Raw genomic sequence first — 13734 nt, forward strand, 5'->3', positions numbered from 1 at the left:
CCATTGGATGCAGGGTGGTATGACAAGGTCTCAACATGTGTTATGCCTTTGAGAATTGTAAACCTATGGAACTCCCCACTAGTGAATGCTGTTCCATTATCAGACACTATTACCTCTGGTAAACAATGTATCGCGAAACTCTGATGCAATCTGTCTATGGTGGTTGCAGATGTGGGTGATCTCGCCTCATATACATCCATCCATTTGGAGTGAGAGTGAATAAGTAAGAGGAACATTGTGCCCAAAAGAGAGTCATGAAGTTAACATGGAGGCAGACCCAGGGCCTTCCTGGCCATTCCCAAGGACATAGTGGACAAAAGGAGGCAATTTCTGCACCTGTTGGCACTGCATGCAGCTCTTGACCATGTTTTTGATTTCATCCCTGGCCATCATAAGTAGCTGCGCACCAACATTTTCATTCTAGAGATGCTGGGATGAGCGCTATGGAATTCTATCAATAATGGTTGTCTTCCTCTCAGAGGCACAGCGATTCTCGCTCCCCACAGTGAGATGCCATCCTGGCAGATGATCTCATATCCTCTGTTAAAATAGGGCTTCATTTCATCCGACTTTGGCTCGGTAGACCATCCCTGCAAGACTTGGTCCCTGACGTGAGAGAAAATTGGATTGCGGTCTGTCCATCCTCTGATCTGTTTGGCATTCACTGGTGATGAATCAAGAAAATTTAATAACAAGAGAAGATCTTGAGGGGTGGGGACATTCACATTGCTGTCCTTCAGGGGTAATCGGCTCAGCGTGTTGGCATTGGCAATCTGGCTTCCTGGCCGGTGGATAGAAATATATTCGTAAGCAGCTAGAATCAGCGCCACCTTTGGATGGGTGCAAGGCGATTGGGGGTATTGTCTTATCTTCTCCAAACAAGTAGTGGTTTGTGGTCAGATACTATGGTGAAATGGCGACCATGGATATATTGTGGAATTTCTTAATGCCAAATACGATGGATAAGCCTTATTCTATTTGTGTGTATCGTTATTCTGCCTCGCTATGTGTTCTTGAAATGTAGCCAATGGGCCATTCTGAGCCATCTGTCATCTGGTGGGACAGTTTTCTGCCCCTACTCCATAAGGGGATGCATCACATGTTAGAATCAATTGTTTCTTTGGGTCGGAATGCACCAACAGGGCCAATGAATGTAGTAACTGCTTTACTGTTTTAAAAGACTGTTGTTGTGGAGCTTGCCAAGTCCATCTGTGGTTTTTCTTGAGCAATCTGTATAATGGAGCCAGTACTGTTGGCAAATAGAAAATGACCATAGCAGTTCACCATTCCCAAGAAGGACTTGAGTTCTGTGGCATTTTTCAGGGCTGACACCTCACGAATAGCTTTCATCTTGTCTTCTACTAGGTGAAGGCCCTGTGAGTCGATAGTATGACCCAGGTAAATCACTTCTTTTGCTTAGCAGATACGTTTTTTTTCTTTTCAAGCATACTCCAGCTTGTGAGAAATGTTTCAACACCTCTTCCAAGTTAGCCAAGTGTTCTTCATCAGTTAGTCCTGTTTCTATGACATCATCGAGATAAGTCACCACATTGGGGTAGACCTTGGAGCTAATTTTCCATAGTCTGTTGGAAAAAGACACAAGCAGGGCTTGACTCCAAAGGGTAACCTGGTATACTGAAATAACCCTCTTTGTGTGTTGATCGTCACAAAATCCCGAGAGGCCTTTTCTAGCTCGACTTGCTGGTAAACGTGGCTCATGTTGAATTTTGTATATGTAGATCCCCCTGCCAGCCTTGAGTACAATTCATCAATTTTCAGTATAGGATGCATGTCTAGTCTGGCCACTTTGTTAACAGTCAACTTTTGATCCCCACATACTCGTACACTCTGGTCAGGCTTTAGTACTGGAACTATAGGCACTGCCGATTCAGGAAATTGTACAGGTTGTAAGACTCCCAGCCTTTCCACCCTGTCTAAGTCAATATCCACCTTGTCTCATAAGGGGACTGCCCATGCCTTCAGGTATCTTGGGTTGCCTCAGGATCCACATGGCGTTTAGTTTGCAGCCCCTGAATCTTCTCGAGCTCTTCCCTGAATACAGGAGCATATTTCTGTAATAGTTCTTGTAGATCTTTCATTCTGAGTTGGAAAATCTCAGTCCACTCCTATTTTATTTCCTTAAGCCAGTTCCGACCAAGTAGAGTTGGACCCTCCCTTGCTACCACTATCAGGGGTAGATTGGTAGACTGGCTTCCATATTGTACTGGAAAATTTCATATACCTTTCACTCATATGTTCTCGCAAGCATATGTCTTTAGTCTGGCATCTAAGTTTTCCAGCTTTAGTGAGTGGCCTCCTTCATTCAGGTAATTAAATGTGTGTTCTCCTATGACTGTTGTGGATGCGCCTGTATCCACCTCCATTCGAATGGGTTTTCCGTTGACTGCTACTGTCATGTAGTTTGGCTCTGTTTTGCCCATTTTTAGATTATGCAGGGAGTAAATATCTGACTCTGTTTCTTCTGGCTCCTCCAGTATATAAATTTCATGACTTCTGCCTTTTTGTTTGAACTTTGGCCTCAATCTTTTTTTACAATATCACATAACGTGCCCATTGCGATGGCTGTAGAAACACTTGGTTCTTTTAAGTTGTGGCTCATTTGCAAGCTGTCTGGTTCCAATTCTACAATTATGAATGTGGTTTTTATCAGTTCGGTGGTCTGATCAAACGGTTTGATGCAGCCACATTGTGGCATATTGGAGGGTGATGGCTTCGACGATTACGGTTTATGATTGTAATGTACTTACAATTGGCCTGCAGGCATGGCTACTTCAGTACAGTTGAGTTTTTGTGGCTTTCCTTGGTGTCATCGCCTGGTGGTGTTTTGCCTCATCACCAGTTGTTATGCTTTACTATGGGGTCGCTTTGCTCACGAACTAGTTGTACGCTTGTATGTCAGCAGGCGAGTCGATTACAATATACTGCAGGCGCAGAGACCAATATGAAATGAAGTACATATTATTTATTTACACAAACCCCAGAGCATTAACATGGGGCAGAATTTTCCCCCTGTCGGGGGGAAGTTGAAGAGCGGACGCACAGAGGCACGCTGCCATTTTACGTGGGTGGGCCAATTAAGGCCCGCCCAGCATGACACACACACAGAAGCGCTGTGTGCTCCCTATGCAGGCGGTGGTGGGGGCGGGGGGGGAAGAATCCCTCGGCTGAGAGTGCGCTCTTTCGCGCATGCACACAAAAGAGCGCAATCATCTCCCTGAGGCTTAATGCTGCCTCAGCGAGATCGGCTGTACATTAAAAAATATTTAAAATAGAGAAAAAAAAAGACCCTGACATGTCCCCTCATGTGACACTGTCACATGAGTTGGGAGATGTCCATAACTTTTAAAACACTTTAATTAAATGTTTTAAAGCCTACATGAAACCTCATCTCGCCTGTGGATGAGGTTTCATGTTTTTTCTAATTCCCGCTGGGGCTCCTGGCCTGCCCGCCAACATTAAGGTTGGACGGGCAGGTCCATAATTACTTTAATGACTCTGCAAATGACCTCAATTGGCCATTGGCAGGTCGGCAGGCGCACAGCTGATTTTGCTGAGCCCCTGCCTACTGGAAAATTTAAATGGGGCACAGTGACATTGGGAGTTCCGCCTGACGTCACCGTGCATCATTTTACATGTCGGCGAGCGGCCCCCACCACCCCCCCCCCCCCACCCCCAACTCGCTGACAGGAAAATCCTGATCATGATGTGTGCTTCTACAGCCAGACCATACTCTAGACTAACATTAACCTGGTAGCCGGAGCTACACAGCTACTGGGTCTTATAGTCACGTGGTCAATCTGGTCACAATCTCTTAAAGGTGTATTACACCTCAGATTACCAAACAAGTCCTTCATTTTTTCCTTTCAAATATTTTATGATTGTCATCCTATAACAGATGGTGCACCTCTGTGACAGCTTGTTTTGCAAAATGGAGGAAATGAAGATAGGCCTCCTCTAAAATGACTAAGACCTGAATATCACGCTCCCCCGCTGATAGGTTTTAAGGCGGGGGTGAGTGTGAAATTGAAGGAATGGGATTCCCTCCGGGTTTCTGCCCACCCTGACCAATTAATTGCCACTTAAGGACTGTTTCCCACCCAGCCTCAAATTTTAGCCTGGTGAGTGGATTTACTTAGCATGGGAGAACCTGATAAAGAACAGATCTAGATCTCGGGCGGGAAGGGGGGCAGGCACCCCGCCCCCCCCCACCTCCAGGCACCCCACCCCCATCCATTCCCCACCCCCCCAAGCCCTTTAAGGTCAAGTGGCCGCTGGAACTCACTCTGCCCCCAGCCTTTTCCCCAACACCCCGATCGCCCCCTTTGCCCTACTCTACCCCCAGGCCTTCCCAACTCTCCCTGCTCTGGGACCCCTTAGGTCCCAGAACTTAAGATTCAGGCATGTTGGTGGATTTCCTCTTCAGTTCACTGCAGGGACCGGACAGCTGCCAGCCAAACAGATTGGCCGGCAGCTCCTGAAAGTGAGACTTCCTCCTGAGTGAGGGGCGGAAGTCCTGCCCACAGCCACTTAACTCTCATTCAAGCGTGAAATGGCTGCAGGGCACCCGGAGTCTGCGGACATGTGTCCCCTGCCAAATCTTCAGATGACAGGGAACCGGCATCCAAAAAATTCAGACCTAAGCATGCGTGGAGGGGTTTAGAAATGCAGGGACTGAGTCGTGATGGGTGCAGACAAAAGGGATGGAAGTTCGCTCCTGGGTCATGAGTTCAGAGACAGATCATTTCCTGGCTCCCAAATCGGGATGGTCAAATTCTCATTCTGATTGCCAGGGTGGGGAGGGGGCAGCAGTGGTGGTGGGTGGTGGGTGGTGGAGGGCTGGTTTAGAAGTTGGACCTCGCATCCCCGGAATGGGTACGCAGGCTGCTGGATGCAGAGGTGGGCTGGGTCAAAGGACAGCCTCTGTGCACTGGCACTTTATTGAATTTATTGAAAAAAAAAACAAAACAAAAAAAACAATCATCCAGCCCTCACCCCCTCCTCACCCTACCACACACTCACCATGCCCCATCCATGCCAGCCCATGTCACCTTACCTCCCCACCCACCCACCCAACCCTTTGCCCCTCATTGCCCCTGTGCCAACCCACGTGCCCCACTCATTCTCAAGGCCCTTTATAACCCCATGACAACTTAATGTCAACCCATGCCCCCCCACCCTTTTCCCTTACTCCCTCCATGCCAACTTACCTAGTATCCATTATGGACAAACCTCAGGAGCCATGTTGACACAAAATAAGGCTATGTTTCTATTAATGTCTTCACCATTTAAAAAAACACTCTCATTGATTAAAAACAGTTAATGCATTGAAATTCTTTCTACTTTTTTTTATGAACACAAACATTTATATTCTACAAACAACTTTGAGCTGTCAATAAATCCATGGATGCCTAACTGTGATATTGTTAGGTTGTAAAATCAGTCATACAGCACAAATCTTATAATGATAATACTCAGGCTTATGTCAACAAGCAGAGTGAAATATCAAGCATGGATTCTTTTTAAACTCCACACTCTTTTTAAATTTAAAGCCCAGCCAAGTTGACAGCTTGATAGCTTTGATAGTTCCAATGATCTCTGACAGTTCTTTAACAGCTTGACATTTCTTTGACAGCTTGGACAGTTCCAATGATTTTTGCACTTTTTACGCACAATCATGTCTAGTTTTAACAACACCAAAGGGCACCTTATATGTTCCAAAAAGTACTTTATCACTCCAAAATGATGCCTTAACTCTCCTGAAGCGGTCCCAAGACCATATTTAAAGGGGTACTTTACCTCTCCAATAGGGTACCTGGCTATCCAAATTAAACCTCAAGGTTCAGACCTTCTCTTACCTGGTCTTATCTGCACATCATGTTTCAGACACCTACCTCACCAAAATCACTTGAGTGGAAGCTGATTTACATGGGCAGCTGCCTCCAGGAACCATGGATTTGCAATTTAGAACCTGCCCCCGCTTTTCTCTGTGAAAATGGCAGAGGCCAGATTCAGGGGCAGGACCTAATTTGTACCTCTGCCAGCATTTTAGCATTTCCATCTGCATGAAAATTCAGGCCAAGGTCTCAAGTGTCATTCTACCTGATTTGCTTGCCCACTTGTGAAGTTGTTTTCCCAAATAAATTATGCAGCGCAATGGAGACCCTCAAAGGAATTCCCATCCTTGTCTTTTCGTATGACATTATTTAAATAGCAGCATCGACCAAGAATAATTAAGGAAAATACTTCAACAAATCAAAAGCAGCAGTCTCCCCAGGAATCCAACCAATGTCTGTGGCGGAATACAATTGCAAGTGCAAAAACTATCTTTTTTTACTAGCGATTCAAACTTTAAACAGATTTACTTCAAACCACCTGATATTTGCTGTACCTAGACAATCCAGTATATTTGGACCCATAGCCAGGAATCCTCCCTAGTTTCCTGAGTCATAAACATGAGTAATATTAATCATAGCATTCTTGCACTATGCGTCATGGTGTAACACTCCATATACAAAAGGATGCTGTTCAAATGTTAATCTACAGTTTTATTATAAGCAAACATTGTTTATGAGAACATCTAGAAAAATACAGCACCAGGAGCTCTGTACTCTACAACCTAATACTAATAGCACGATAATAATAATTGGGAATTGATGAAAACCTTTTATTGAAGTTTTGACTTTTTGCTAATTTAGTGTGAAAATATTGAAATCACTATTTATCCGGCATAAAGTATTTTCTTTTACCTCTACAGGTATCTACAAAAGTAAAAAAAAACTGAACTGTTATTTACTTTGTTATTTCTCAGATCGTTACTTACATGCAAAGTGAGTAACTAAGAAAGACATTTCTGATTTTGCACCCAGGAACACTGAATGATGGGCATAGTGAATGGAGATTGATAGATTTTTGGTTAGGTAAGTATATTAAGGGATGTGGAACCAAGGCAGTAAATACAGTTAAGACACAGATCAGCTGTGACATAATTTAGTGGAAGTACAGGCTCAAAAGGTTAGATGGCCTATTCCTGTATTTATTTCGTTGCTTTAAGAAGTCAAACTATTTTGAACAATGACATTGAGCTATTATCTTCTGAGTCTAGTGATGAAGAACTGGATTAAGGCACTTGGACTTCAGCCTTAGACAAGAAACGCCTGCCCTCTCACCATCCCCAATCCCCAATAACCAATTATCTTCTGTTATAGATAATGGCTCTTCAAAGGTAATAGTCACCTTAAAGATACAGACACCTTCTGAGTCACAATATCTCCACATAACTGAATCACAACTGTCCAGCCAACATTTCAAATTGAGCTGGATTTCAGACAGGTGTGGCTGGATTTTCCCAACACCAGGATGGCAGGTTTGGAGGTGGGAGTGGGGTGGTGCTGGGAAAATGACGGGGAACCTTTTCAGAATGAATTCTTGACACATTCTCTTCTCCAAAGTTTTCTGCATAGAGACTGGGATGCAGACCAGCTACCCAATGAATGGAAGCAGGCAGCCAATTTAAATAATGAAGACTCCAATTAGGAGCGGTTTAGAGGGTGGCAGCAGAGTGACTCTGGGCCACCAGCTGGGTGGCCATCGAAGCCAGAGCTTTCATCCCTCAAAGAGGTGGCATAAACTCTGCCACCAGAGGGGTTTCTCCGCCTTTCCCGGTGGGGCTGCAGAGACCCTGGAGCTGCCAGGCCCTCGGATTGACCCGACAGCATTGGGAGCCCCAATATCTGTCCCTAATAGGATGACGAGCTTTGAGGCAGCTTAAGTTGCTGCATCCAGGAAAATAGCTGCCCCGGTCTGGCGCCTGACATGTGCAGGCTTTTGACCTCCATTTGGTCCCATCATTGGGATCCCAAGGCCTACATTAAATACAGCCTGTGGGGTCTGTGGCAGGTGAAAATCATCCTGATCTCTGTGCGTGAGGCCATTTTTACTCCAGACCTTATATGCATTCTCTAGTCGGTTGCCTGCCCAAAACTGATGGTCATTGGCAGCAGGCCGGTGGTTGGGATTGGAATGTCAGGTGACAGGATGCCATCGCTGGGGTCCTTAGCACTCAGACAAGTTACGAGGAAGGGGATCTGGGAGAGCCTTGAGAGCATGAGGAGCAAAATAGGTGTACTCCTCCTCCCTTTGATCCAACAAAGGAGATTAAAAAATCTTGAGCCACTTCTACCTGCTGATTCCACTTAGTGAGAATGCAACAAAGGTTTCTCCACTCCATCCATGGGCTTACATACCAATTGAGCCCTAATGATGCAGCAACGTATTCACAACATCAGACAGGGAATGACCCTGTTGTCTATTCATCCTGCCCCGAACAACCGTGATACTCTGTGCACTGCAATATATACACTCCCTACCCCTACCGAAGAGTCAAAAAATCCAAGCCAGTTTGGGAAACACAATCTGGAAAATTGCTCTCTGACCACCTTAACTGATCAAAATCAGTCTGGGAGACCACCTGGCTAATTTTGTACATACCTTTTATACAAATTAGTCTCCTTGGGATCAAGGATCCCGTTGGTTCTAGGTTACTATCCTTCCCATCTGCTCAAAAGAACAGGAAGACCATGGGAAGGGAGCAGGATGCCAGTGGATAAGAGCCCTGAGCAATGTTAACTCCCAGCCCACTGAGTTTCAAGCTGGTATGTAGGGTTAGCATTGCCCCTTACCTTTTTGTTGTAAATGTTAATCCAATAACTTAATGCAGTGTTATGTTGCCCATCATCCTCCAAAGCCCATTGCACACGAAATAAATCTCTTATCCAACCACATGTACTGAACCCCTTTGCCCTGTAGTACAATTCATGGGTGAACACCATCAACAAGAGAGCTGAAATAAGGAATCAAACAGATGAAAAACAGTAAAACTTGCAGCCCCAATAATATTCCAGCTGAATTCTTCAAGCTGGCAGACTTATGCTCACAACAAGACTCCTAGCACTCATTCTACAAATTTGGGAGGAATTAAAAACTCCCCCAGAGTCCAGGGATGCACATGTGTACAACTTCAAGTAGCTTCAAGAAGGAAGATAAATCATTTCGTGGAACTTAGCAAGGTATTTCATGCTTGTCCATAGCAGGGAAGGTCCTGACAAGAATTCACCTGAACTTCCTATAGCTGAGGAAATCCTCCCAGAGGCACATCGGTGGGACATAACTTCCAATGGAGTAGCAATTGAGTCGGATTGCCACTCCACTCAAAAGTACTTCCCTGGAGATCCATGCAATCCTATCTTGCCCGACCTTCCGACTCAGGCCAGGCAAGATCTGTGTAGTGCAACAGGCTCCCTGGGCTGCAGCCAATGGCAGCTCAGTCGTAAGTAAGCCACGCCCCTTTTTTACAGCAGGTAAACCAGGTAAATTTAAAGGTCGAGCCAGATTTAAAGGTCTTTGATGAGCCAGAGAGAAAGTAAGTGTACAAGGTAAGTGGGTAGGATTTTCAGGGCTTGGGGAGGTGGAGGGTGGTCAGGCCAAGTCTGGTCGGGGGTTGGGTGCGTATGTCAGCAGTGGGGAGTCAGCAGTTGAGCCTGGTAGGGGTGGGGAAGTCAGCAGTCAGGCCTGGTAGGGGAAGGAGAACGTCGGCAGTCGGGCCTGGTGAGTGGGGGGGGCGGTGGTGAGGAGTTGAGCCTGCAGCGTGGGGATAAGGTTGTGAGTAGGGTCTTGGGGGAGGGTGTTCCCATGGAAGTGAGGAGTCCTGTGGGGGTTAGGGGTAGTCCCATGGGGGGACGTGGTGCTTCGGTAGCGGGGTGGTTAGTAAGGGCATAGGGAGTCCCCTGGGGTGGGTAAAAGTCCTGCGGGGGGTATTCAGAGGGTAGGGGGAGTTCGATTGGGGTGGAGATTCGTGTGGGGGTGGGGATGGGGTGGTGGGAGGTCCCTGGGGAGTTTGAGGAGGGTGGTGAGAGTCCTGTGAGGTGTCGGTGTAGATCTGTAAATTAATTACTCAGAAGTTAGAAGTGTTTTTAATTCTTCTAACTTTTCCTGGGTAACTATTGATGTAACCCAGTCAGAACCATCCAAAGTTTACATTTTAAATCACATTTTCGGATGGTTCCCAGTGTAGGGCAATTGCCAATTGGAAGTTTGCACTTCCCAGGAAATTGCCATGCAATCCTTAGCTGGCAAGTTCTGGAGGTTGGCAGCGGGGTGGTCCACAAGCACATCTTTGGGGTACTCCCCAGTTACACAGTCTTGGAGCTCAGAAACCATGGCCCACAGTGTGGCTTTGGACCTTCCAGAAGAACCACCAATGTGTCTTTGTCACCAGACAAATCCAAGAAAAATATCAAGAACAACATGATGGCCTCCCCCACCAGTTCCTATTCTCTCAACTCTCAAATGGCCAACATTCCAGAGGAGGACAAAGAAAACACTTCAAATGTACTCTGAAGTTCTCCTTGAAGCCCAGCAGCATTGATCTCAATGACTGGGAAGAACTAATTAACAATTATTCAGAATGGTGATAACTTGTCCATCATCACATTTTGAGGCAGAGTGGTGACACAGAAGGAAAGAAAAGGAAGCAAGTCCTGCACTTCAGACTCCATTACCTAGTGAGATGAGCTGCCTCATGTGCCTAAAGATCTGTATGTCAAGAATCGGCCTGTTTAGTCACATGAAGACCCATGACTCTGAGTAGACATCATCCTTGAATCGAGAGGCAGCTGACGTATGACTTCTCTCCCACCATTGCATCCACAAACAGAAAACCCAAACACAATGCAGTAAAATAGAAGTCACAAGGGCAATTTCTCCTTCTCCTCAAACTCAGGTCAAAATGTCCTCTTCAACAAAATATTGTTTTTGTTATTTGTCATGATGAGATTGAAAGCAAACTATTGTTATGATGCCAGCTTAATACTGAACAAGTCAGATCCCAGAGTCAAACCTGGCTTGATAAATACAAACTTTATTTTTTGTGAAAAACCATGGAGGAAAGTTGTTGAACAAATTCACAGGAGTCTGCTGATAAACTTTTAACACAAGAATAAAATATTTATTAAGTAAGAAAAAATGAACTATATTACACCAGACAAAAAGGTTGGAATCATCTCAATATGAACACAAGCAAATGAATAAAATATTCATGATTCCTACACCCCAGCTATATCTTTACAGACATATACAAATTCAGAAAGATAAAATAATTTACCATATCTATCTTATACCTTAATATTTAGGATAAGTATGTGGTACACGTGAATTAACAGGTGAACTGTGGTCAGACACACCACACTCCAAAGTAAATGACAGCTGCAACCAAAGCAAAGTCCGTGGATTTCTCAACAATCCACCCAGATGTTTGTCATATTGTGAGCCAACCAGTCTCACCGAAACTTTGTTTTTCTTACGAGGGCTTCCAATCCCCACATTTGATAAATTTCCTTGGAATTCTCTCCAAATGTTGCCCTCACTCAGAAGGCTTGAACAAGGATCCAGCTCCACAGCTTCAATTTCGCCTTCCAAGATTCCTTTCCTCTGGTTCTCCACATACACTAAACTTCAGCTTCCTAGAACAACTTCAGATCTTCAGCTATGCCCAGTAGAACATCACTGCTCCAAAAGGACCACAGTTAGGAGTCACCAACCTTCAGCTGCCTTCTTGGATGTTCAGAGATTCTCTGAAGTCCGCTTCACTTCAAGTCTGCTCCCCGCAGCTCTTTCGTTAACTTGGAGTCTTTTTCTCTGCTCCTTTCATTTATATTGACTCAATGGGATCTATCTCTGATCCATTCCTTTGTCCTTTCCTGGGCTTTCTTCTGGGACCTTTTTCTGTTTCACTCCCTAGCTTGGGACCTCTTCTTTGTTTGGACCTTCTCCCTCTCCTGCTCCCCGTGTCCTGCTGCCTGGGACACCATCTCTTGAATGGCACTTTAATTTAGGTCACCTGATCTGTTTTTCACACCATTTGTTCTTCTGTTCTGCACAGGTGTGCAGGGCCGATTCCAAACATAAAGAACGTGAAAAGACAAACTGCGTTTGTGCAGCCCTTTCCCGACCAGCGCATGAGTGAAAGGCCTGAACTTTGTAAAAAAGAAATGGAACTGTGCATATGCAGCCATTGCCCAGCTGGCGCATGTGCAGAAGGCCTTAAGCTCTGACCTCTGACTCATGAACTCAGCTTAAGGTAAGTTTTTTTTAAGTCTCATTACACTCGCCCTTGGGAGAAGGAAAGCTTCACTACAGTGGAGGTTTCTTTACAATGGCTTTACATTTTCTATACAAGAACTTAACATTGTAAGCTTCTAACAAATAGTCTATTACATACTATACAAATAACTTTTTGTTCATGGTTCTATATCTTTATCCCCAGCGAGGTAAACCTGTTCCCTCAAACTTATTGCCAGCTTAGAATTTCAACTGAAAGCAATTCCCAAACATTAAAGGAATACATTCTCCAGAGTGACTCTAGAGTGGGTCCTCAAATACAAGGTTCCACGACCACCCCCACCACTGCCTGCCCCAGGAGTCTCTAACCTAACAAATTTATCCTGGGTTAGAACATATATTGAGGCATGTCTTAACAGACCAAAATTCTTTAAAGTTTCCCAATACCAGACCTTACAAGTCTAACTTAGATTCCTAGAGCAGTGTGATTATACATGTGGGACCTCGAGATAATGTAGATTTGAGACTACATGCTTCTTTAATACACGTTTATTATTTAAAGAAATTATAGTTTACAGCTTATTTATAAGGATTATAGATGGTAACTAAAGCTAATCACAACAGACCAACAACTTTTTAAAATGCATGCAATTTTTGAACCTACCAAAGTCAGCAATGTTATTGGACAATTAAACAAATATTGATTAAAAAAGATTATACTCACAATCTAGTATGATTGCTTAATTTGAAGTAGCTTTGTCTCAAGAAGTTAGGAAGTTCGAGATGAGCTAGGACTCAGCCTATGTCTAAAGATGGCAGAACAACGGCCGACTACTAGCTGACTAAAAATGTGTCCTCAGCCATGTGTCTTTTTAATAGAAATTTAACAGAGACCAAAAAGGCTTCTACTGTGTATTGTCTGCTTCTGAAATACATTTTGTTATTTGACCTCGGACCATCTTCTCAAAGTCTGGAAGAGAAGGTGGCTAATTTGGCTGCTTCCTAACTTACAAGGTTTGAAGGATGTGGACGTCCAATCCCTCTACACCTCCATCCTCCACCTGGATAATCTGCGGGCTCTGCGCTTCTTCCTTGGACAAAGGCCTGAACAATCCCCATCCACCACCACTCTCTGTCTGGCTGAACTTGTTCTCTCACTGAAAAATTTCTCCTTAAACTTGTCTCACTTCCTCTAAATAAAAGTTGTGGCTATGGGTACCCGCATCGGCCCCAGTTATGGCTGTGTCTTTATGGGGTATGTGGAACATTCCTTGTTCCAGTCCTACTCAGGCCCTCTCCCACAACTCTTTCTCTGATACATCGATGACTGCTTCGGTGCTGTTTCCTGTTCTTGTCTGGACCTGGCACCATTTATTAATTTGCTTCCAATTTCCACACCTCCATCATTTTCATATGGCCCATCTCTGACACTTCCCTTCCCTTCCTTGACCTCTTTGTCTCAACTTCTGGATATGGACTGTCCACCAATATCCATTACAAGCCTACCGACTCCCACAACTACCTCAATGACAACTCCTCATACCCTGCTTCCTGTAAGGACTCCATCCCATTCTCTCAGTTCCTTCGCCTCTGTTGAAT

Source organism: Carcharodon carcharias, chromosome 6 (genome assembly GCF_017639515.1).
Source record: "Carcharodon carcharias isolate sCarCar2 chromosome 6, sCarCar2.pri, whole genome shotgun sequence".
NCBI classification, from domain to species: Eukaryota; Metazoa; Chordata; class Chondrichthyes; order Lamniformes; family Lamnidae; genus Carcharodon; species Carcharodon carcharias.